Source organism: Pezoporus occidentalis, unplaced genomic scaffold (genome assembly GCF_034315485.1).
Source record: "Pezoporus occidentalis ecotype Australia unplaced genomic scaffold, CSIRO_AGI_Poc_V1 ctg171, whole genome shotgun sequence".
NCBI lineage: Eukaryota > Metazoa > Chordata > Aves > Psittaciformes > Psittacidae > Pezoporus > Pezoporus occidentalis.
In genome coordinates, this window is record NW_026913543.1 from 1164312 (window position 1) to 1189000 (window position 24689).

The 24689-nt window shown below is 39.7% G+C and overlaps 1 long non-coding RNA gene across 6 annotated transcripts in view; it reads right to left on the reverse strand.

Annotated features, from left to right (window-relative positions):
- LOC134161274 (uncharacterized) overlaps positions 1-24689 on the reverse strand; it is a 206723-nt gene that overhangs the window by 155750 nt on the left and 26284 nt on the right. For 5 of the 6 annotated variants that reach the window (XR_009963922.1, XR_009963919.1, XR_009963923.1 and 2 more), the window contains exons 3-4: positions 12893-13005; positions 3692-3736 (exon numbers count right to left, since the gene is read on the reverse strand). This is a non-coding gene — a long non-coding RNA (uncharacterized LOC134161274). The remainder of the gene's footprint in view (positions 1-3691; positions 3737-12892; positions 13006-24689) is intronic. The other variant, XR_009963924.1, reaches the window with a different exon arrangement.

Consider the following 24689-nt stretch of genomic DNA (forward strand, 5'->3'; position numbering starts at 1 on the left):
AGGAGGACCCAGGCATTTGCAAGTAGGGAACTGAATCTGTCTTTGTGATAATTAAACCATGGACCTCTGTAAAGACTGCCAAATCTGCCATATGGTAGTTTTATGACCTAGACTGCTGTTATCTCTTGAGAAAGCTAACATCCTAATCTCATTTTAGTTATCTGTGATCAGAACCCATATTTCTAGAGGGCAAAATGCAGACGAGTACTGCTTGTCGCAGAGCATCCTAAAGCAATGAATTTCTTTTTTTTTTTTCAGGGGTTCACATTAATAAATTGAAGAGAGAACTCATTATTGACATACTGAAATTAAACCAGAAATCAAGAAGCTGAAACCAAATAACCTGTGTGTTACCTGTGCATAGATTGTAACATCTCACTGTGAAAAATTCCCAGGACTCGACTTTGTATAGATGAACACTGATGAGTAATTAAAACATTCATTGCAGGAAGGTTGTGAAAAGGCCACTGAGTTTTTCCAATGCAAACACATCATTTTAAAACACTAACACGGGATGCTAGCGACTTTGGAAGTCTGATATCATCCGTCACAGCCACAGCACTTGAAAAGCAGCCTCGTGAGCTGTCAGAGCTGGGCAAATATTTTACAGGAAGAGAAAGCCAGACTACAAGATGACTAGTAAGAAGTATAAACATATCAGAACTGGTGCTGGATAACGCTTTATGCCTGACCCTTTCCATACTTCTATTACTTCAATAGATTAACATTAATTTGTCTTCAAATCTGCAATACCGCCATCTGAGCATTTGCACTGTGGCTCAGAAATATGTTGCCCTTTAGAACTAAGATACAAATGGTTGCCAGCTGTGGTCACCTTCTTACATATCTTTTGGGGCTGGATCATTTCATAACCAAGAGAATGCATCTGTTCCTTTCTGCAAGGTTATGTCTCCAAAAGTGCATTGAAAGCACAAGAAACAGGTGGCATATTTTTCATCTCACTGGTAGCAAGCAAACACACAGGCTATATTCTTTCATGGCTAAAAGAGCCTTAAATAGAGGTATTTTTAGTACTACAAATTGCTGTTTGAAGATGATGCCTGTTAGCCGTTTTGGGATGGGATATTTCTGTGTAAAGAAGGACCTAATGGCTACTCAGGTCTATACGAAGTTCTCCAGACTAATGACCTTCATCACATTTATCTACTAGACAGTTACTCTTATCGAGAAGTTGCATAGGTCTGTTTTTACAGAAATATTCTGGTTTTATGATCTAGATAATGTAGCCTGTTATAAATCACCCTGGTTGTCCCTTGATATTTTGAAAACTGATGAGACTGCTGATTCTTGCTTCTTACTTTGTATGCAAATGATAAATTATAGATGGGAAATAAGAAAAAGGAGGTTTTACTCATTTGCTGGATTGAAACAGACTGGATTAGTGAGCGAGCAGTAGTACCCTTGGACTATTTATTGTGACATTGCTTAGAAAAATTCAAACCCCAAAGCCTTCAAATCACTGGGGACATTGTTAGCCTTCTGCAGGAATTATTAAAATGTACAGAAATGTATGAGCATCACTTTATAATAATTAATCAGGGGCTGTTGATTAATAAAGCTCATTTTTTAGTCCCGATGATTCAGGGTATTATCCAAAGGACAGTGTCCTTGTCATATTGATTAAGAAACCAGACTTTGCCGTGGAAGAAAGTGTGAGAACAGTCGCACTTCTTCCTTCCCCCTCCCCCTATATAAAATAAATATTGAATGAGAATATTAACTCGTTAACCTTGACAACAATTTGTAATTTTCATAAGGAGGAAAACCCATGTATTCAGCAAATAAATTGCTGCAGGGATTTCAGCGAAACAAATTGGAGAGAATGAAGAATGCTACCATATGAATTCTGTCGTTTTTATGGGCTGTGATGATAAATTTGTTTGGTTATGTCCCTCAATTAAGGCCACAAATACTGTAAAGCGTCAGAAGCAAGTTAACTGGTAGAGATGGTACAAAAAAGTCTGGGTGACAATCTAAGGTCATTCAGGAAGTTTTCTTCTTTCAGATCTAGCTCAGATCTGCAGCAAATATCTTAACCGAGTTACAGAGTGCATCTTCTGTACAGCATATTAATCCCCTTAAAGCCTTTGTTAAAAGATAACTCCATTTATTAGGTATTGCATGAGAAAATCTTTATGTGGAATTAGCAGCACCAGTCACAGCTTTTACAGGGTTATCTAATTATTTTTAACTCAGTTTAACCAGGAATGCAGGTAAAATAAATAATTTGTAAGCTGTTTACCTCTGCAGTTGGTGAGCACTGTTTTGTAACCCCCTATAAAAACATTATGCTTTGAAACTTGAGCTGGAATGCTGTTTTAATGATCACAGGAAAAATGGACACTTTGCTCCTGCATGCATTTCCAGCTGTAAAAACCTTGTTTGTTCACATCACCAAGTAAGTCAGCGAGGCAGCAAAACTGATTTAAGCATGTGCCTAGTTTTAAGCGTGTTTTGCCTCAACTAACATCAAGTAATACTACACATGCTTAAAATTAAGCATATGCTTAACTGCTTTGTTGGATTACAGCCTAAATTATCTATTAATCCAATTGCATGGTTTCCTCTGATCATTGCCAGTTAGAAATTCTTACTGTACAATAGATTTACTATAAATGCATTATGTTTGTCAGGCATGCCACTAGATTTGCATGCTGTCCTTGTCTGCTTGGGCATATTATCATCCATAGGAGAATATTAAAGATTAATACGATTTCAAAAATTTAATTTTACTGACTTTTTGAAGGATATGAATGAACTGGATCTTGTTTAGGAAACTAAGAGGAAAAATTAAATAAAAGTGCTTAATACTTCAGAGGTCCAGATAGGGAACATGAGGAAAACCAGAAAACAAACATGGAAAATAGTAGCCTTGGAACAGAAAGGCAAGACAACACACACAGGGTTTGGCATGTCACTACAGCAACAATAACTGGTGTCTGATTATATTCTGATTTTACTGTACTCATTCTGCAAGAACTCCAGGAAGGGGAAATGCTGACCCCCCATCTTATATGTAGGAAGTTTAGGCATAGAGACAATGCCTGTTAGGCTAATAAAGGTATGAAAGTGAATTCCCATTCATTTCAACACATGAACGCACATGAGGTGCCCAGATATTTCAGTGAAGGGGATCACTAAAATCACAGCAAGTTTGTTGCTATTACATTTGCCTTTTCAGTCTGTACCTTTTAATGGTTGTTTTCCTTGGGGTTCTCACACATTTTAATGATGCTACAAGTTATTCTATATACACTGAAAAAAACCCATCCTCACAAATGTATCCTTAAGGAATTTGTCCACAATCTCACAACACCCTCTGAAGGAACTGGTTTAAATCGTCTGCAGAGTGTCATCCTCCTCCTTATACCTGGCAAGCCCTGAGCTTTCTAAGTGGGATCCTATCCATCTTACAGCAATGGTGGCAGCTTAACCACTCACAGCAAGAGGAGCAAGTTTTCGGTCCTATTCAGCTGTATTGCTTTAGCTGAAGTGCAGAACAAAGATTTGTGCAACCCTGATGTTATTAATATGAAGTGATGGGGTACAAGCTCAGAGATGCAGCTATTCACTGATGATGCATTATAGAGGGTAACAGTAATAATGACTTTTGTTAAGCCTTTTTTGTTCTCAGTGCTAAAAGCAGAAAAAAAATAAATAGAAATAATACCTGCATTTCTAATACTGGTGGCATTGGAATATAATCAGGCAGTACCTGCAGGATAAATCAAAAGATTAAATTAAGTTGGGATTTGAATCCCCACTAAACAAAGAATCAAACAGAGATCGCGTTTTTCTGGACTCTAGTCTCAGAATAGCTTTCAAGGGCCTCCCATACAAACATAATATCATTATTTGCTTTGACCACTGGTACGTTAAAGAAAATACAGGAGAGGGGGTGGAAGGGAGAGTAGTCAGGCAAGCAACAATATGGAGAGCAGTATGGGGCATGCTAATTTTTATTCATTGCCTGGCCTCCTGCCTGCTTCTCCTGAGTCTATTCAAGTCCTAGCCTTGGGTTCTGACTCTTGACCGATATCTGTCAGCATGTTCTGTATCCTGCCTTCTGCTGCTACTTTTGTTCACCCTGATATTTTACCTTGCTTCTTGCAGGAGACCGATACCTGCTGTCCCTCCTCCCACACTGCCATCTCATGAAGCTATTTATTCCTTCTCCACAAAAGCACAATCACCAAAACCCTCCACACCTTTGTAGAGAGATCATTCAGATACAAGATAGATATATATTACTGTGTGATTAAGATTAATTTAGAGGCATGAGAATCACTGCACTGGCTCTGACCCATGCATGGGCTGTACAGTCCTGAATTCCTCCCCTGCCAGCAACCAAAGGAAGGTGAAACACCAAAACTTACACATAATTTACACCTCCCTGCCCACAAGATGTCACCCTGAATTTTAACGAAGGTTAAAAATTTAAACTTCCCCCTCCTTCCCATATTCTGATCCTTAGAATCAACCACATTAACTCTTAAGTATTCATGATTTACACATAACCACAAAATTCCTGTCTGAATCTTGCTGCTCCTGACCTCAGCTGCATATTGGCAGCAGATTCCACCATTGAATTCTGGGCTGTATTTCCTCTAATTTCTCATAGTGCAGGGTAAATATTTTCAGATCAGTCTGCTCAGCCCAATCCAGTGTGACCCAAGGTTGCTTTAGGCATGTTCATATCTCGAGCCTGAGAACAAGCATGTGGGAGATTCTTTAATGTAGAGTCTTAAAGTGTGTTATCTGATAGCAGCGGCCTCAGATTTCAAGTATTTCACAGCTTTTGGACGATAAAAAAAAAAATCCCAGCATGAAAAAAAAAAGGAATGCGAAGTTTCTCTAAACCTTCTTGAAAGAGGAAGTGACAACAGCCTTACAAGAGTGCATTTGCCAAATCTTTAGCCTTGGAAAATGCTGTATTTGAATTTCTAAGGTTTAGTATGCACTGTTATTTTAAAAACTGATTCAGTTTGTTTAGACCCCAGAGCTGCAACTCCATCTTGAGAATATGCCGATGTGTACACAAAGCTTTGCTGCTCTTTTCAGCAAGAAAGAAAACTGTTTCTGCCAGATTTTTGCACCCGTTTTACATATTCCCTCAGCTCTATCTCTGTGCAGAGATCACAGACCCAATTGTGGGAAGGGAGCGTGTCAATGACCCATTATAAACCTGACATGACATTTATGTGCACGTTTACCAGGGTTGCTCTCACAAGCACAATAATTACACACACAAATGAGGTTTGAAATTGCCCTTTTATGAAAATTCAAACCTTGATATTTAACTATTTAATAAGAACCTATCCTGCATCTCATTTGCAAATCAGATGTTTGTCTTAAAGGGTGGATTTTTCAGAGAGAGGAAGTCTGACATTGGTGTGCATTTTCTGTGCCTATTTCAAGTGCTCATTTATGGAGTATGCATATACAAGTTTGGCTTTTTTCTGAAAATATTTGTTTCATCTCTTTATGTGTGTTTGCACATGACTGCCAGATAATCACTACTGGACACAAAACAGGCACAGAGGTAGGTGCACATATAAACTTGAACCTTGAATTCCTAAACATCTTAAAAAGGGGTCTCCAAGATTTATCAGTGGGTGATTATAAACCAGAACACTGCACCATACTGTAATCAGCCTCTGTCAAAGAAGCCCCAACCTATTGCTACACATACAGGTATTCTTTACAAATAGTCAGTAGAATTTTGCCAGTGTTATGTGGTGTACTGAACCCATATGCTATATACAGTATTTTATTCAAGTTTATTATTTTACAGCTAATTCAAAACACTGGGGCTGCTTTTAAGGCAAGATTCCTCCTGATTTTATGGGAACAGAGATAAACTGACTACCTTGGAAGTTTTACATATAGATTATTTTCCTACTTGCTGCCTTTTCTAATTCAAGACAGCTGTGACTTTGGAGATTCTGACATAATTGTCAGATTTAAGGAAAAAAGATAAGGGAATTTCTCTTCCTAATCTCTATATTACATCAACAAAGCTCAGCAGTTCTGCATCAGCTTGCAACTGAAGACTCCAAATACTTCATAAGGCACTAAATCACAAAATACTGTATATCAGGCAGGTAATCACTGTACCTACTGTACCAGTGGGAAAACAGAAGCACAGAGTGTTCAACTGATTTGCCCAGAGCCACATGTCAAGTTTGTGGCAGAGCTTGGAAGTAGTACTGAGACCACCTGGCTCTCAGTCTTGAGCTTTAATAGCAAGACCATCTGTGCTCCTAGACAATATGACAATACAAACACTTAATTCTGCTGAAGACTTTTAATGAACTGTACATGCATACAAAAATATCCAGACCAATGGAGTACCTGTCGCATCCCCCTGGCCTGGGAGGGGTGGCAAACCTGGTAGCCAGCAACTCGCCACTGATGAAAGTAGCCAGAACTCTTGCCCTGGGAACCAGTGCTTTTAGGAAAAGAATAAACACAAATGTCCCCTCCCACTTCCAACCAGCCTGTCCTTACTTGCTGTGAGCATCAGAAGGGGGAAGCAGAGAGCTCAACTGCACTTCCTAGAAAAAAGGCATTTATGGAGCAGTTTACTGAAGGTTATTCCTACAGAAGACTAAACCATTGAAGCAGAAACACTTCTGTCTCAACACTTACTACAAAACCACTTCTGAAATTTCTGCCCTTTCTAGAAAGTGTTCTAATCTTATATCCAGTAACAGATTTTGTTCATACCTAGTACACTGTTGCTATGAAAACTCATCGTTACATCAGTATTACTTAAGACTCCAAATAGAGGCTGAGAAACACTGTAAAGAGAGCGTCTAAACAAAATTAGGTTTTTTAATAGGAAAAGAAAGTTTACTGCCATTACATTTTCACTGATTTGCAGCTCTTATGCAAGAAGAGAAATACGAAGGGATTAACTGAGCGTACTCACGCAAAGCCATAATTTTTCAAGAGTTTTCCCCAGTAAATTTCCCTAAATATCCAGGCTAAGTTTCACTCCACTGATTCACTCCACCAAAGCCTGTAAATATTTTGATCAACTTTGTAGGGCGATTACACCACAAATCCACATACTTAGAACATCTATTTTTATGAATAAACTAGAGCATCTCGAATAGAAGGATCTCCAAGATCCATGCGCACAAATTTCAGAAGCAGGAGCTGATTTGTTTCATCCACCACCCATCTGATAAAGTTTTCTTTCAGAAACCCATTAGTACCAAAGTAGCAACTGATCAAGGTGTCAGGAAAGCTAAAATAAACAAGGAAAAAACATCAAGCTGCAGGGGGTCAGCATGGGCTAAATTCTCATCACTTATCTCCAGCAACTCAAGTCAGGTCTAATTTTCATAGGAAGTGATTTAAAAGGGCAGCTGTGTTGTATCCTGATTTATCACTGATACTGATTTTAATAAATGCCACCTTAAAAGAAAGTTTACATACTCAGACCCATTCTCCTCCCACCTTTTCTTCCCTGACCTGCCATTACACTTAGTTCTCCTGTGAATTTCATTAATAGTTTATAAACAGTGTTTACACATAGTCACTCAATAACCACAAATTGACCAACCTGAGTTGATACATTTTCTCTGCAGAAGCTTTCCTGACTGCACAGGTCCATTTGAAAAACAGAGAATATAATGTTCAACGTCAGTAGCCAGCTTTAGGATTTTATAGCTTGACTATATTCACAAAGAGTAAGTATCTGAAAACTCACAAGCAAAAAAAGAGTAAATTTAAAGGCTGTAAGCAGTCATATCTATTAGTGTGTTACAATATTTTAAATGATTTTGAATGTTAGGCATTCGTCAAGTATATATTAGTGGAAAGTCACCTTACCAAAGTGTGTAAAGCAACTTGTGCAAGCTTGTTTCTTTCTATTCTTTTTAATCAGAGGCAAGCGACTGAGCACAAAGCAGCACTACCTCACCCCCAGTGAATGGTGCACATCAAGCACCACTCAATCCCAGCAAGGAAAACTAAACCCCAGGCTGTGGCTGGATTCTATTTTCAAGACAACCAAACTGTTCTAAGCCTCCTGCTTGTGCTTGACCGAGCCCCTGTGGTGCTGCACAGAGCCCTTCTCCCACATACCCACCCAGAGCAGCACCCAGAGCAGCCGCTCTTCAGAGGAAGCTCAGGGTCTGTGTACTAAGTGTTGAATCACAATTTAAGTGGGGAAAAAGCACTGCAGTGGCCCTGCTCTGTACTGCAAAGCAAAGGCTAACATATGAGCATGAGTCCCATCAAATTTCGTACATGAGGAGATTTCTCTGTTGGTTAGTCCTTTCTTACCGACCATTCCAGAAGTGAAAACCCTCAGCACTGATTACTTGAGCCAACTGTCTTGACTAACTGTCCTACCTTCCACAGGAATTAAGGAAATGAACTGTGATATTTTCTGAAGAGGCAGAACTTATTTACTTCTAAGAGATAAATGCATCACAAACCCAGAGCTTGGAGGAAAGGGAAGGCAAAGCATCCATCCATTAGTATTCTCTCGAGGAGGAAGGGGGGATATTTTCAGTGCTGTATTTTTTACAGAGGTGAGTTAAAAATCCAAAACACATAAAGAGAGCTTCCTACCTCAGACAAATATCAACCTTTGATTATCGTGTCTATACAGGAGGGTCAGGCTTGGACCTTGCTGAGCCTTCCTAAGAGATGCCAAATGCTTTCATGTACAGCAGCTCAGCCCCTTACAGAAGCAGCATGTAAACAAGCACCATTCCTTTTTACAAACCCAGGAAGGAAGCTTATTTTGGAAATGAGCAAGCTCACACTCCAGTCAGTCACGAACAATCATTTTCCACAGTACAATAAAGAGATATCAGGATTATGCTCCATGATTAAGCCATTGACAGGCTGGCATCCTTGCAATAAGCGTCATGCCAGGATTTATTAGTAAATTTAGCCTACAAAGTTCTCTAACCCGAGGTTGTACTGGCTCAGCAATTTCTTCAACTGATTTGACAAAAATGTTTTCAATGTGTCATGCATACAGGTACACATAGCAATGATTACCATAATATTGTAAAACACAAAGGAAGAAAAGTGCAGTAATTTGCACTAATTATTAAGCAAAAATAGGAAACTTTAATTATTAATTTTTTGAAATCACTGAAAGGAGAAAATAGTACACCTTCTAAGTGCAGACACTGAAATTAGATTAGCTTGACAAGCCCGTATCAGAAGGAAGAGGAATACTTCAGTGCATTTATTTAATAGACCTTGAACATATTAGGAAGCAACTCTGTATTACAGCATCCTAAAAATGTGAGTGAAAGGATTTTAAATGCCACCTCTTGGTGCTGCTTTTAGATTAACACAAAACATTGAAAGAATCCAAATAATGACAGCTTGCTATTCAAACTGCCCTTTAACGGGATCAAGGAGAGTAGTGTAAATGGGACTAACTAATGTTCCTGTGTGGCAATGACAGTTCTTCACTTTGTAGTGGCAAATCTTTTACCATGCCACAGTTGTGTTTACCATCTAAGAGGAGCCTTCTGTGCTCATCATGTCTCTCCCATAATCAGGCAATCCAGGAGCAACTGTGCACCCATGTCCATTAGACATCTAGTAAAAAAATATTCAAATGCACCCATTTACATGTGTGCAGAAACCCCAGATGAAAGCTTGATCTCAAAAACATCAACATAAGTTGATGTTCTCCTGAGAATCTGCTTGGCTACGGTCAAGACTCTGCTTGTCGGCACAAACACTGACTTGTATCAAAGCACAATTACATCTACTCCCAAGGATTCTTTAAAGACTTGAAGTTTTTCAAGCAGTAATCTACATCAAGTCTGTAAAGTTTCACTCTCGTTCTTAAAAGTCATGTTCCACTTTCATAACCCTCATAAGCATACTTCCAGTAAGACAGCAAAACAGGTAAGTAAAAGGTCTTGTAACATCCTATTAGACCGTTTGTGTCTAAGCGCACACACTAAGGACCCTATCATTCACTTGCTGAGGGGTGAATTTGGCCAGCCACACTGAAGCAGCTGAGCCACTAAGCTTCCCAGAGAATACCATACAAACATACAGTTCAAAAGACAAACATTTTGAAGGCTGTTGTGTTTTAAAATGTCATCCAGGAAAGAATACAACTAGGGTTGATAAACCAACTTCATACTTAACCAAGTGACTCCAATGGAGCATTAAATGACTAGATGAAGCAATCATTAGGCAGGAGTCTGAGCCTCTGTGACCCTGAAATTCTACGTGTATCAACCTGGACCTAATAAGCATTTCTCCAAGTAGAATTATTACAGAGCCCTTCTAGGTGGATTCCAAAACAATCCATTGTCTGTCCTTTTAAAGATCTCCATGTCCATCAGCAGAAGATGCCACAGGTAAAATTATCAGCAAGAACCACTTTGTAACTGCACCTTCTCTGATTGCATCTTGTCTGAAGGTGTACTCCCCACAGTCACTGCACTGCTGCATGCATGTCAGGTTTCTAAAAAGGTATTGTCTGATGAGGAGGAACCAAGATCATTTACACTGCTTCATGCAACTCTTTCTGTTGTTGAGCCAGTGACCTCTGCTGTGACAAATATGAATATTACTCACAACTTGACACACTGGAACTTTTTCCTGCCAGTTTCCTCCTTCATAAATGCACCTGACTTAAGGTCTCCAAGATCTACATCCTTTCCTGGTAAGTCCCATTCTCACTAGATTTTGAGAGACTGAGAACTTCTGTTTCACCCTTTCCTTATGTCACCAGAACACACCACTCAGACCAGGGATAAAAGCCTATATGAAGCTGCTTGCATGTGCAGCAGTACAGAGAACACATTAAATAATAACTCCACAATACCTTTTAAAGCCCATATAGAATTACGTGGAGCTAGGTTCTCAATATCCATAGATCACCTTTATTCACCTGGGTGTGACCTTTTGATTTTAAAATGTTAATAGCAACCGCCTGCTCTGCAGAAAGAACTTTTTCCCAGGGAACTCACAACATTTTTTAAGTAGTAAAACAGTTTTATAGTATTTAATGTAAATACTGGTGGGTTCGTTGAAGGAAAGGGTGTCATAGACAAGCCAAATCGTGAAATGAAATTGGTTGTGTTTTTATAGAGGTACATGAAGAGAAGGGAACTGGCACAAGGAAAACTGGGAAGTCGCAGTGATCCAGGTTTGAGCTGCCTAGGTCATGGATAAGGATTTTACTAGCAAGGATAGAAATGATAAATTAAACTGGGGGGATTGTTTTTAAAGAACAATCAGGAAAGATGGAAAGGTATTGAAATTTGGCTAATGAAGCAGAAGAATGTGCAGAGGCTGTAAGTAGAACCAAAAAGGACAGGACTTTTTTTGTAGCTTTTTTCTTCCTTTTCTCATTAGGCTGACTTTTTTTAGACTGAGCAAATATTGTTATATATCTCTGTCTCATTGTCTTCTGTCACCTGAGTAACACCTCTTTTACTGCTGCCAAAATGGCTACACCAATGCTAGGTCAGACCAATTATTTCTTAAATGGTTTATATTCACCTGCACTTCAAATGTGTGGCTCAGAGAAACAAAATAACAGCACCTCATTCTCAGTCTGTTCCAAAGATCCATTATGCTCGAAACACATCAGTCTGCTCAATTAAAGAGCCAACGACTACAAAGCAACTGTATATCATTTGTATTACCTTTCTAGAGCCGACACTTTATTCACAAATATCTGACTCCAAGAGGTCCTTTTTTGCTTAGCTATGTGTTTTATCCTAGCTTGCATTTATGTAAAAAAAAAAAATCCAAAAATCAGCAATGTGCTTTAAACAAAGACTTCTGTGGCCTGCATACAGCTACAGTTATTTCTTTTCTGAAAGAGGATTTTGCCATTCTGTGCAGCCTACTTCAAACTGATTTGTTAGAGGCTTTTCAAGTCCCACGAATAAACAGTCTGAATGCACACTTTCAAAATATTAGAGATCCAGCATTTAAACCAATATTGCTGTTTTGCCAATAAATTCAATTCTTGCTCAGCTTCACATTAAATAATTTGAAGGAGTTTGTTACACCTTCTTAAGCTAATGAGGTTCGTTTTTGTTGAATGCTATTCCAAGTTTCAAGAAGATAAACAGCATTTCCCAGTTCCACTATTCAATTTAAGACAGACATTAGTTTTCAGTCTATATGTATGTGGCCAGTCCTGTCTAGATTCGGGATCCAACAATCCAACTTTCAAACACGCCTGCTCCTCTTACTGTTACCCCACATCATGCAGTAGCGAGAGATTAACCTGATGGCTCCAGGCATCTTACATCTTACCTAGCGCTAGTATTGATACATCTTGATATAACAGCAGCTCTCCAACACTCCACAAAGCAGTTGCAGAACAGAGGGACCCAGCCTCTTTGTTGAGGTGAGACAGTAAGAGAACAAGAAAGAGACCGAAACAGGATTTTCTGTATGGATACAAGAAAAACTTTCTTCCTCAGCGAGGACAATCAAGCACTGAAATACTCTGCCCAGAGAGTCATGGCATCTCCATCCCTGGAAGATTTGAAGACCCAACTGAGAGAAGCCCTGAGAACGCTGGTGTGAACTCAGTATTTCTCCTGTCTTTAAACAGGGGGTTAGATGAGAGACCTCCCAAGGTGCCCTCTAACCTGAGCGATTCTGTACTAATGAGGAGCAATCATGATATAAACCCAGGTATTCCAGCATCATAGGTCTTTCTCACAGAAGCTTATTATGACTGCCAGAAAACTTCAGACAGCTCCTTGCTGAGCTAATTTAAAATAACAAGACAGAGCCTTGAAATATGAGGTCTTATTCTTCACTCTTCCAGCCTTCCACAGTAACTCTCTTGTATGACAAGTCTGTGTAAAATGCTACAAGAACAGAATTCTCTACCTACCTATATTAAGTAGCGGGGCCACGCATCCATTTACCATTTGTAGGGCCAAAGAGCTCCAATTCATTTTCCTCCTTTATGCAGTCACATGCACCTATGAAAGAGCAGGATGAAACCTATGGATGACATAGAATAAAACCCTTCATCTCTGCAGCAGAGTAGTGACATAGGTGTGCCAAAGCCTTTAGGACAGCCCAAGTTGACTTCTTTTCAAAGTCTCATGAGGAGGTAAAGCTCATTTCAAGAAAGTGTAAATTCTGCCTAGTGCAAAGAAAAATTACTTTGAATTAACTGGATAGATGTTATGAATAATCCACATTAAATTCTTAATTTTGGGTTACGATAGAAGACTTAATAGTGGTCAGATACCCACTGCTTATGCAATTAATTCTTAGCAAAGAAAATGAATGTGAGATATAAAATATTTTAGAAATAATCTTTTCATACAAAAACAATAGAAATTTGAAGACGGATTAAGATTTAGTGTCACAACAGATTATAGTGTGAACAGAGTATGTCCTTACAGGAATCTATTTAACTAGTGATATCCTAGAGGGAACAAACTGTAGGGCTTTTTGACATGAAAAATGTGAATTTGCTCTTTGTGTTTACTAGAGCTCACAACTGGCAGGAAATGAGGCATGAAATGTATTGTCAAACATACAGTGTTCAAATATAATGCATTGCTTTAAGTTGAGCATTGCTTTTAGGGATGCGAGCTCTCAGACCCCCATAAATATGTATGTTTTTAAAAAGCAGATCAACACCCCAGTAACTATATACACACGCACAGAAAGTTATTACTATAAAAATACTTATTTTAATAAAACTCTGTCTAGCTCTTTGAATGTTATAGTTCCATTTGTTACCTTTCCCTAAGATGAACTAATAATCAAAAAAATGCTAGGAAAGAGCAGTACTGTGCATAGACTAACACAAAATACAGTGGAAGAGGCATTAAGTGTAACAACAGACATGAGGCATGTATGTGCTCCATAGCTCATGGCTAGCACAGGCTTCTGACCCATCTGGCGCTAAAATCCAAGCAAGCAGAAAGGTGACTGGTTGCTGGTTCCATGAGACAGCCCTGGCTTCTGTCCTCCTCTGCTGCTAGATCAGTACAGAGAGGAAGAACAAGGAGCGAGGGCTCCCACCCACCAGCTAACTGAAAACTTCAGCTCAAAGTTACTCTTAAGTGATAATGAAAGTATATATCTTAGAGAAAAATAATTGAATCGTAACTCAAGACCTGCACATTCTGTTGAAGAGAAGGAAGAACATCATCCTTCTGTAAAGTATTTTTCCAGGATATTGTTTCCCTACTATGGCCAGAGACATCAGTACCAAAAAAAAAATCCACTGAAATCTAATTCTTGTATATTAAGGCCATTAAGTAGCAGCAAAACATACAAATCTGCTGTTTCGAGTCATCTATAACCCAACTCACCTAATACTTTAAGAATATTGTAAGCTAGTGAGTGATTGCTCAGCTGACATAAGCTCCAGGTAAAATGAGTTTTACACTTATTTTACAGCGAAAATGAGTATGCAGAAAACACAATTTTTTCTCTAAAGTTTGTCACAAAAAAGCAGAAACACCCCGAAACCTAAACCAGAAACAAACCAAACAAAATAATCCCAAAGCAAACAGAACAAGAACCAACACTATTTCAAAATAAAGTATCGTTTTTAATTTGATGGCAGAAAAACTCAGCTGTATGGCAATGATTTCACTAAACTATAGGTGAAAGTGACTGCAGGTGTCTTCCTGGATCAGAATGGGATTATCTGGAATACAGTATCACTTTGCCAGGCTGTCTGGGAGAGGGATTTGTTTCCTCTTTCTTTTTCCTTCTCACCGTAACAGTCTACTGGTCATAACATACAGAAGTTGGTAGGAATAGTCTTACTTCTTTCCCTCTTGAGTTTTACAGTGAAATAGACTGTAAAATGTCACACTGACTTTTCAGTATCAGGGAGGAAAGCAAGGCTAACTATGGTTAAGCCATTTATTACCACTTAGTCCTTAATGGCAGGAAGACTGCTTTGCTTCTGCTCTACAGCTACTAGAACCAGCAGAATTATGGCAGGGATAGATACATCCCATTTTCTTTAAGTCAGTGTCATTCATTTCTACCAAAAAGAGGCAAGAGAAATTAATGGTTCTCTCTCATCCTTCATACTTTGATTCTTTAAGTTATTGAACACTTTCTATTCTTGTATGATGGAAAGTGAACTGAGAGAGGCAGGCACTTATCAGAAGCAAATCCCAGAACAGACAAGGGAGCATATTCTCAGCTCAGTGCTAGATCACTTCACTGAAATTAGCAGCAGCTTTTTCCTATCAAAGACCCAAGCATTTCTATACAGTGTGACAATCTGGATCAAATGACAGACTAGCTGCAGAAGCAGAGGCTGCTTGGGTACCTGGGATGGGTCAGCATGTGGAACTCATCACTGCATCTGGAAATATGTGCCTGTGGTCCTGGACTGCAGCATCACTTATCCTCACCTACCATTTGTGTATAATGTAAACCTGTGAGTGTGAACCATTGAATTTTAGAGATCTAGTGGTTTGAAACCATATTGGTAAGATCAGGATCTAGGACTGAATTTGGCCTTCAGAAAATATTTTCTACACTGGGGAGCCATGGGAAAAGAGACTCAACAACAAAAGTAAGGGTTGTCATTGAGTTCTTATGCTTAAACCTAGAGAAGGGCAACTGAAAATCAAGTCCATCACATGTGCTGTATTGCACCTATTAGATAAATAAATTAATGGGAAGTCAGTCTATATAGCTGTATATTTGGCATGGCAATGCCTTTCAAACATCTAACCTTTTAGCCGCATGTACAATGAGTGCTTTTGACAGTTTTATTAGTTGAATAGTTGTCCATTTATGAGTCCCATCACATTAAGAATGGGGTTTCTGTATTTCTGCCAATGTGCTAGGAGTGGAAACTTGTCTCTTGTGTTTTCTTTTCTTAAAAAAAAAATAAAAATGACAGGCTAAGAAGACAGGTCCAAACAGTTACTAGCCATCTTGGCAAACATGCTACTATTGTTTATAAATCCATAAAGTTATTACTGTTTTGGGATGGTTTCTGTTACCTTACTTTTTGTAATAGATAAGTGACTTGCAATGTGTCAGTGAAACCTAATAAGATATAAATGCAGACCGTTTGCCTGATTTTTGCCCTTTCACCTTGAGCACAGATTACACCAACAAAGCAAAATCAAAATAAGAGTGCAAAATGTAACAATCAGAATTTTAGTAGAGAACAGGCAGAAATCCTTTGTGTTTATTAAGTTTTACTTTACAAGAATCTTATCTATATCATGAAAAGCATTATACAGGACTTGCTGGCTAAGGCCCCAGTACAACAAAGCACAAACATATGTGTAGCTGTAGGCACACAAACAGTGTCACTGGGTCAGCTTTAACCTGTGTATCAATCAGTAATCTTCCCCTCAGGCAAAAGTCAGAAGAGAAACCGGCCTAATGGTGTGCCTTTGCAACCAAGATGTGTTTGTGTGACCCAGGTAGAGAAGCGTGCTTCTCTGCCAATGACCATCCATTCAGAATTTGTTTTCACTCATCTACTGATACTTCACCCTAGAGACTCAGCTTGAAGTAAACCTGGAGGGACTATCAGAGCAATATTATTCAGAGGTAAGATCCAAAGAGTTCCTCAAAAAGCTGAAAGCCAGACATGAATATTCCACAATTACCTTTGCATTAGAATCATAGAACAGTTAGGGTTGGAAAGGACCTTCAGATCATCCAGTTCCAATCCCCTGCCATGGGCAGGGACACCTCACACTAAACCATGCCACCCAAGGCTCTGTCCAACCTGTCCTTGAACACTGCCAGGGATGGAGCATTCACAACCTCCCTGGGCAACCCATTCCAGGGCCTCACCACCCTCACAGTAAAGAACTTCTTCCTTACATCCAATCTAAACTTCCCCTGTTTAAGTTTGAACCCATTACCCCTTGTCCTATCACTACAGTCCCTAATGAACAGACCCTCCCCAGCATCCCTATAGCCCCCCTTCAGATACTAGAAGGCTGCTATGAGGTCTCCATGCAGCCTTCTCTTCTCCAGGCTGAACAGCCCCAACTTTCTCAGCCTGTCTTCATACAGGAGGTGCTCCAGCCCCTGATCATCCCAGTGGCCTCTTCTGGACTTGTTCCAACAGTTCCATGTCCTTTTTATGTTGAGGACACCAGAACTACACACAATGCTCCAAGCGAGGTCTCACGAGAGCAGAGGGGCAGGATCACCTCCTTCGACCTGCTGGTCACGCTCCTCTTGATGCAGCCCAGGATACGGTTGGCTTTCTGTGCTGTGAGCACGCACTAAAGCCAGCTCATGTTCATTTTCTCATCAACCAACATCCCCAAGTCCTTCTCCGCAGGGCTGCTCTGAATCTCTTCTCTGCCCAACCTGTAGCTGTGCCTGGGATTGCTCCCACCCAGGTGCAGGACCTTGCACTTGGCATGGTTAAACTTCATCAGGTTGGCATCAGCCCACCTCACAAGTGTGTCAAGGTCCCTCTGGATGGCATTCCTTCCCTGCAGGGTATCAACCGAACCACACAGCTTGGTGTCATTGGCAGACTTGCTGAGGACGCACTCAATCCCACTGTCCATGTCAGCAACAAAGATGTTAAACAAGACCGGTCCCAACACCAGTTCCTGAGGGACACCACTCATTACTGGTCTCCAGCAGGAAAACAAGCTAGATGACCTCTTGAGGCCCACCAGAAATTTCCACACGGTTTAGTTCTCACTTATTTCATTTTGTTACACCCAATGGTACCCAACGTTTTTCACTACACAGATTTACATAATACTCAAATAATACTGTCCTTACAAGACAGGAATTCCCATTTTTGATGCAAACTTCTCTCCCCTTGCTCCCCCTTGTGTTTCCACTTTTAAAGAAACCTGAACATTTCACTTTGAACCTTTGGCTGATCTGCCTATCCTAGACCCTCGCCTTATTGAGCAAGGTATTCCTACAAAAAAGTAGGAAGATTAGAATACCATTAAATAGGAAAACAGGCCCATACACACAGCTTGGCAGCCCCAAAATGATTAGATGAAAATCCTTGCTGTTAGAATTCTACAGTTTCATGCTAGTTATTTCAGCACACTAGGATGAAGTTTTCCAGTTCCTCCTGCCTTATACACATTAAGCCCTCCAAATTTTGTTTTCACCTTGGATATAGTAATTTCAAATTCTAAGCACCTGCTCTACTTATCCATGCTGTCTTTGGTCCCATCAACCTTTTTTGAAACCATAGGCACACTCATCTAATTTTGTTGCCATACTTATATTATCTTTAATCTAGAAAGAAGCATTTTTGAATACTAAGAAACAATATTGAACAAAACAGCTTACACTGCTTAACACGGCATTCTTTGAAGCTGAGTATTTCCCCCTCATAAATGCCAGCCTGTTCTTCTCTTGATATCTGCTGTCATTTTTTGACAGTAGACTAGGTTGATGTAGGCAATATACCACTGGCACAGGACATATGCTCTGAAATGAGGACTAGAGGTGGACATAACTCCTACTACTCATGTTCAAATTAGAAAAAGGATTAAACCCACCTCCCTTTTAGTCTGCTTATGTTATTTCATCTGGCAAAGCCTATACTGAAATTAATAATAGCTTTCCCATCTGCGAATAAAAGTATACTACTTAAGATTTTTGGCAGTGAACTGGCATTTTGTCATTTAATCATTTCACATCATTACACTGCAATATGCAATGTAATGATATGACACTCCTAAATGACAAACACTGGGTACCTCCTGTACTGGAAGAAATAACGTAATAGGAAGGAAATTATACACTTAAGGTTGCCACAGTTTCACTCCCACAAATTGGGATTAAAGTATAGAATAGTTGTAAGGAGAACCTCACCTACAGATGACCAAGCTAACCGCTAAGTATCCATTGACTTTAGACCCAGAAATACCAACCCTATGGCTTGGGTCTGATAAGGGTCAAGCATCCTAAAGCCATGCCAACATATTCATTACTTGACATACTGAGGGAGTTAATACCCAGGACTTCCCAGGGTCAGACAGGAAAGCCAAAACCTCCTTATCTTTCCGGCCCACTTGATTTTAAGGATATATAAACCTCTAAGCATTTTGGAGAAATGCCTTCAGAGATCACTTGCCAAAGCCTGATTTGCCTCTATGGCGCAGTGGCAAGTAGGGTAAAACCAGGTAAAAGCCCACCAAAGCCACAAGACAACACTTGCTACTCACGCACTGCAAAGCCTTAGAGCATTTTCAAAGCAGGCCTTAAATGTTTAAGGCCCTTAAGGACCTCCAAGATCCTCAGAATTATTCTTTCCCACCAATTCTTCCTAATGGGTGGGAAATTCAAATCAATTCAAGTCACATAGGAGGACAGTAAGGAAGCTGTAAATAATGGTCTAAAATAAAATGTCACTAACGTGCTGATAACCCCTCTTACTGCACATCACTTAATGTCAAAGTGCCACTTCCCATCTTTCCTTGAGCCTGTCAGAAATCTGCAACTAGATGAAGTTACCACCATGACACACACAAACAAGACCCCAAAGCACTGGGGTGGATGAAATACAAAGCTCCGAGTTTACAGTTTTATCTGTGCAAGGGGGATCTTTTCATTCTAACCAGATACTGAGAACTCCAGTGCACTGTCACAGCTACTGGTGCACCACATCTCCAAGGACTCAACCAGGCTCCTGTAGACACCAGAGGATCCTGCAGAAGTGGAGAGCTGGCAGGGAAAGCCAGAGTACATGGTACTCTGCTTGAGACTTGGCTACTAAGCAGTCTTCAAGACTACTGCACTAAATTTAATCTCCAAGAAATTCTGAAGGGGCTGTTTCAGACCCAGTTGATCCAGGTTCAGGTGCAAACATCTTTTTGCCTCCCTTTTCAGTTGCCTCAGCCATTCGCAGCCCCACCACCATGCCTGTCAGAAGACTAGAAGAACTGAGAAAGAGACAATAAAATTCTGAAGTGAAGAGCTCTTTAAATATTAGCTCAGCTGGTATTATCATACATTTTTCCAAGTTCAAACATGATAAAGTGATTTGAGAGTTTGCCAACTCCATATTCAGGGGAAACATGCAGAGAGAGGAGAATTGTTGATATCTTTGATGTAAGTTTTTTCTTTACTTTCTTTTTGTTTACTTTAAACAACAAGCGTCTTAAAACTCATTTCAGAAGCCATCAGAAAACACTGGAAATTACACAACAGCTTTAGGAGTGGAGTTGCAGGTGGCAAGATATTTATTTACCAGAAGAAGCTATCCATGAATGGATGAGTTATCCCAAAGAAATGGTTATTTTCTTTGCCATTTTACTCATGGAAAAAAAGCCCTATTGAATTTCTGCTATGCAGTCATTTATTATTCAGTGGCTGAGAGAGCTGGCTTTCACATTCTTCCCCACGTCAGTAAGAAGTAACAATCCTTAAAAACAAATTCCTAAAGTGACAATGAACTTCTGGTTCCCACTATTTATTAAGCAGCCCTAAACATCTCTCTCTTCAGGACATGCTGCCACAGCAAAAGCACTTTAAAGACAGGCATCTGGCAAGTAGGGCACTTCTGAGGTGCCTTTACTTTGATGTGCACTTCCCCAACTGAGGTTGAGGTTTAGGGGGTCTAAGATAACCCAGTTCTTCCAGAACTGAAATCAGCTCTTGTAGAGGGGGCCATGATAAAAGCATGCCACAGCCCACAGTCAGCCCTTCCCACGGTATGCTGCAGCCTCTGCTTATTTCACACAGGATATTTTGCACTAGCATACATTGCAAGCCTGAATAATAGATGTAAAGACAGAGTGTTTCAGGGAGAAATCAGATTATTTGAATTTCACCACCTTCCTAAGTGCCCAGTAAAGATAACGCACTAAAAAAAACCCACCATGCTAATACACAAACATTCATTAAAACGTAATAATATAGATATAAGTTTACTTAATCCTGCTTCAGAGTGCCATAGAGAAAAAGCGATATTCATTACACTTGGCAAGAGCAAGAATGGTGAGTGGGAGCCAAAGCAGTCCTGGATGCTTGCTTGTTTCCTCATCTCTTTTTTTTTAAGCCTTCTTTATTTTCTTAAATCATTCTGTGCTGGCATATTCACTAAATGCAGAAAAGACAGAAGGTAATTACATATCATGACTCATTAACAGAAAAAAAGGAAAAGTGGGAGCAAAAGCAATAGGTGGGTGGGGGTAAATTTACCACATAATGATTTAAAAGTTTTGGACTCCTGCACATGGGGGGGGGGGGTGGGGTGGGGTGAGGAAGGAATTTTGTCATTCAGACTGTGAAATTCTAGGAGACTAAATGTCTACTTAGATTATTTCATCACATATTCATTAGGCCATCCCAGGGAAACTACTTATATTATTTGATGGGGTTTCAGTTCTTTTCTGGCACCCTGAAGAAGACAAAGAAGAATGGACAAATTGGAAAAAAACCATGAACAAAGGAAGTGGCAGGGAAAGAAAAGCAAAGATATCTTAGAAAAAAAAAGCCAAAACCCCACAGACCTATTGAGCTATGGCATGAAAATCCAAGGTCTAATTTCAGCCTCTGACACCGACTCCTCCTACAACCCCAGGCTTGTTGCTTATCGCCACTGGTCCTCATTTAGCCATCTGTAATGCCAACGCTGCCGTTTTCTGCTTGTTTGTCTTCCCTACACTACATATAAATCAGGAGTTATGTTTTAACATGTTTCTTCTATAGCACCAAGCACATAAAAGAATTTATCCTCTGAGTCCACTAGACTGCAAAACAAATAAATATAAATAATGGTAAAAGTAAAGGAGAAAGAAAGCGAAGCACTTATGTGGAAAAGTCAGAAAATCTTTGTTTCATCCATAGTTACTGCCCATAAACTTTTCCCTTTAATAACTACTATGGGTTTGGGTGTCATGTCCTACCCCCCCAATCATTTAAACTGTTAAGCTTGTTCCTTTTAGAAAATAGAATATATCCTCTTTTTTGGCTGTATCACAGCAGAGGATACTCTGCTTACTCCATTCAAATTTTAAAACATGGACTTAAAAACCCAGGAGAACAGAATAAATTTTCTGCTATTTTAAAGAATTAGAAAGTGCTGGGGAAAGACTGTACTTGGCTGGGAGCTGGTTTATTAAAAGGATGTTGCAGCTAGAGAGTGGAAAAAAATAGGACAAAGCATCCAGTGGGAGCCATTGTTCTCCTTAGGGCAGGCAGCAGAACTACACATCCAGTCTGGGAGGGAATGGTACATTCAGACTTGTTCCAGCCAAGTGCAGGAGATAAAAACTAATCTATCCATCAAGTAGCCAAATCTGCCCTGTACAGCTGCATCTTCTTATTCAGCTGGTAGGACTGACAAATTCAGCACAGCTTAGCAGTAAATTTGCCATCAATAGAAAAGAATCAGTGCTAACACCTGGGCAAAGGCATGTGACAGATGCCCTTTTGTTCAGCACACCAGTTTCTTACATAGGCAGCTTCTAAAGACAAGAAGATAAAAAGATCACAAGTATTTCAGATAAAGAGTCCAAATCTCCACAACCTGTGATGGATAAACTCCATAGATGGGCCTGGGAGGGGAACCTTACACATCACTAGCAATGGCCAACCTGTAGACATTACTCAGGTGAAAGGTTTTAAAGGTTCAACCACAGTGCTCCTGCTGCTCATCTGCTGGCTTGCACCTACACAACCCAGCTATTCTGTTCAGAGAGAAACTCTATTTGAAAGACTCCTTTTTCATCTGCATTTAGAAAACACTGACAGGATGCAGGTACCAAATACCAAGCATATGAAGGATGTGCATAAAAATGCAGAGGGTTTAAGCATTTTTTTAGCCAGTTATAGATGTTCTTACTAACCATAGCTATCCCAAACTCCCTTAAAAACAACAGTTTAGCTCATTATTATATTTTAACTTGGACAATTTGGTTTTACCCCAATAAGTCCCAAAATCTAGCAGAAGGGAACATTACACACACCTACCTCACCAGTGTAAAAATCCAGTCAGGCAGCAATAGTAGTAACAAAGAGACTGGTGATAGCAGAAGCTTGGAGAACTGATTTATTTCTTCTGTCCAAAACTAACTTTTTGTACTAGTTTCACTCTTTAATGAGCATAATACCAGCCCCCTCATTTAGGATGCATGATATAAGAGCACAACTTAAAGGGTGGTCCTCAAACAGCCAAAACATCACTATCCCAAGAATATGGCATACAAGTCTCAATACCTTTTTATAATATAAATCTGAGTTTATGGTCCCACCATGACTTTCTGAATATTAGTTCTTCACATTATCTGACAGTTGTTAGCATTTGACACATCATATCACAGCAGATTAAAGACTGCTTGCAAGTGCGTATAAGAAAAAACTACAAACCTATAAAAGCCTCTGGCCAACAGATACATAGCTCTCAGAAATTTCCTTTAAAAAAATAAAAATCAAAATAAGTAAGCCCTCAACCAGACAAAGAGGGATGAGAAGTCAGCATTTGTGACCCTTTGGTATAAGCCTCTTTGCTGTTACAATACAGAACATTAACTGCATTTTATAGGTCCTAACAATTTTCAGCTTTAATGCAGTCCAAGTCTGCATCAGATTCACAGTCACAGCATAACCAGCACTGCAATTCTCTCCAATTTAATACCAATAATCCCACATAGGAAAGAAATCATAACTCTTAACTATTATTTGCGATGACATCCGCCTTTTAACTTTAAGGAGTGTTCTTTAAACATTTCTAAAGTTTTCCTATTTCTTCCCTGTGCCTTGATACGAATTTGCCTGTCACCGAAGGCTGTACACAAAGAGAGACACAGACACTGAGCACAAAGATATCAGGAAGTGGTTTTCCTAGCAACAGTAATCATCTGAGAGATCCCAGAACATCCTTCCTATTCATGCAGCATTTTGTGTTTTGAATAGTGCTGACAGGTGAAGTGGATTCATAGTATTTAATACAAAAAATATTGCTGTGGATGGGTATGGCAGAAAAGCAAAAATATCCACACTATTCATGAACAGATGAATTCACTGTTTTCATAATGTTCCAGATTATTCACTAAGGCACAATTTCAAAAGCAAAGGCTTTCACCTTCCCACAGAATGAATAATCCAGTGTACTCTGCTGAAGCAGTCACCAGGTGGTTTTCCAATAGCAATTTTCTATCTTCAAATCCTACTTGCCCAGTCCAAACATCACCAGTGGGAGTTCTTCCATGCATCCAAACCTTCCCATCCAGCACTGGGATCTTCCACCTCGCTTCTTATTAGGTGAGTGCAGACCTGCAAGCTACTGCAGTGAGGCATGTCTTCCAGAGGAGCCTCAAGTTCTCTTTTCACATTCCACATCCAGAAGTTAAGATCAAATCTGTTGCTTTAGAAACTCCTGACAAGCTGGTGGTCTCTCATGTGCTGATCTTGGGTTTCTCTGTCACACAGCCCTATCCTTAAGTGACTGAATGGAGCTTAGAGACAGACATTACTTATTGAGGACTGGATACAGCTATCCTGAAAATACAACACATTAAAACCTCAAAATTCTTGTTGCCTTACAGGGCTTATCAGATCCCACAAAAATACTGGGATCGTGAATGATCATGAGCAAAAACCCAATGCAATTCTGTGCCACTGCCCCCCCCCCAGTACAGGTTCAGCAATCACAGGGGTTTTGTTTCTTCAGCTTTTTGCCCCACCATTTTCATGAAACTTCAGTTCAGATTTCTGTTGTCTAATGGGAA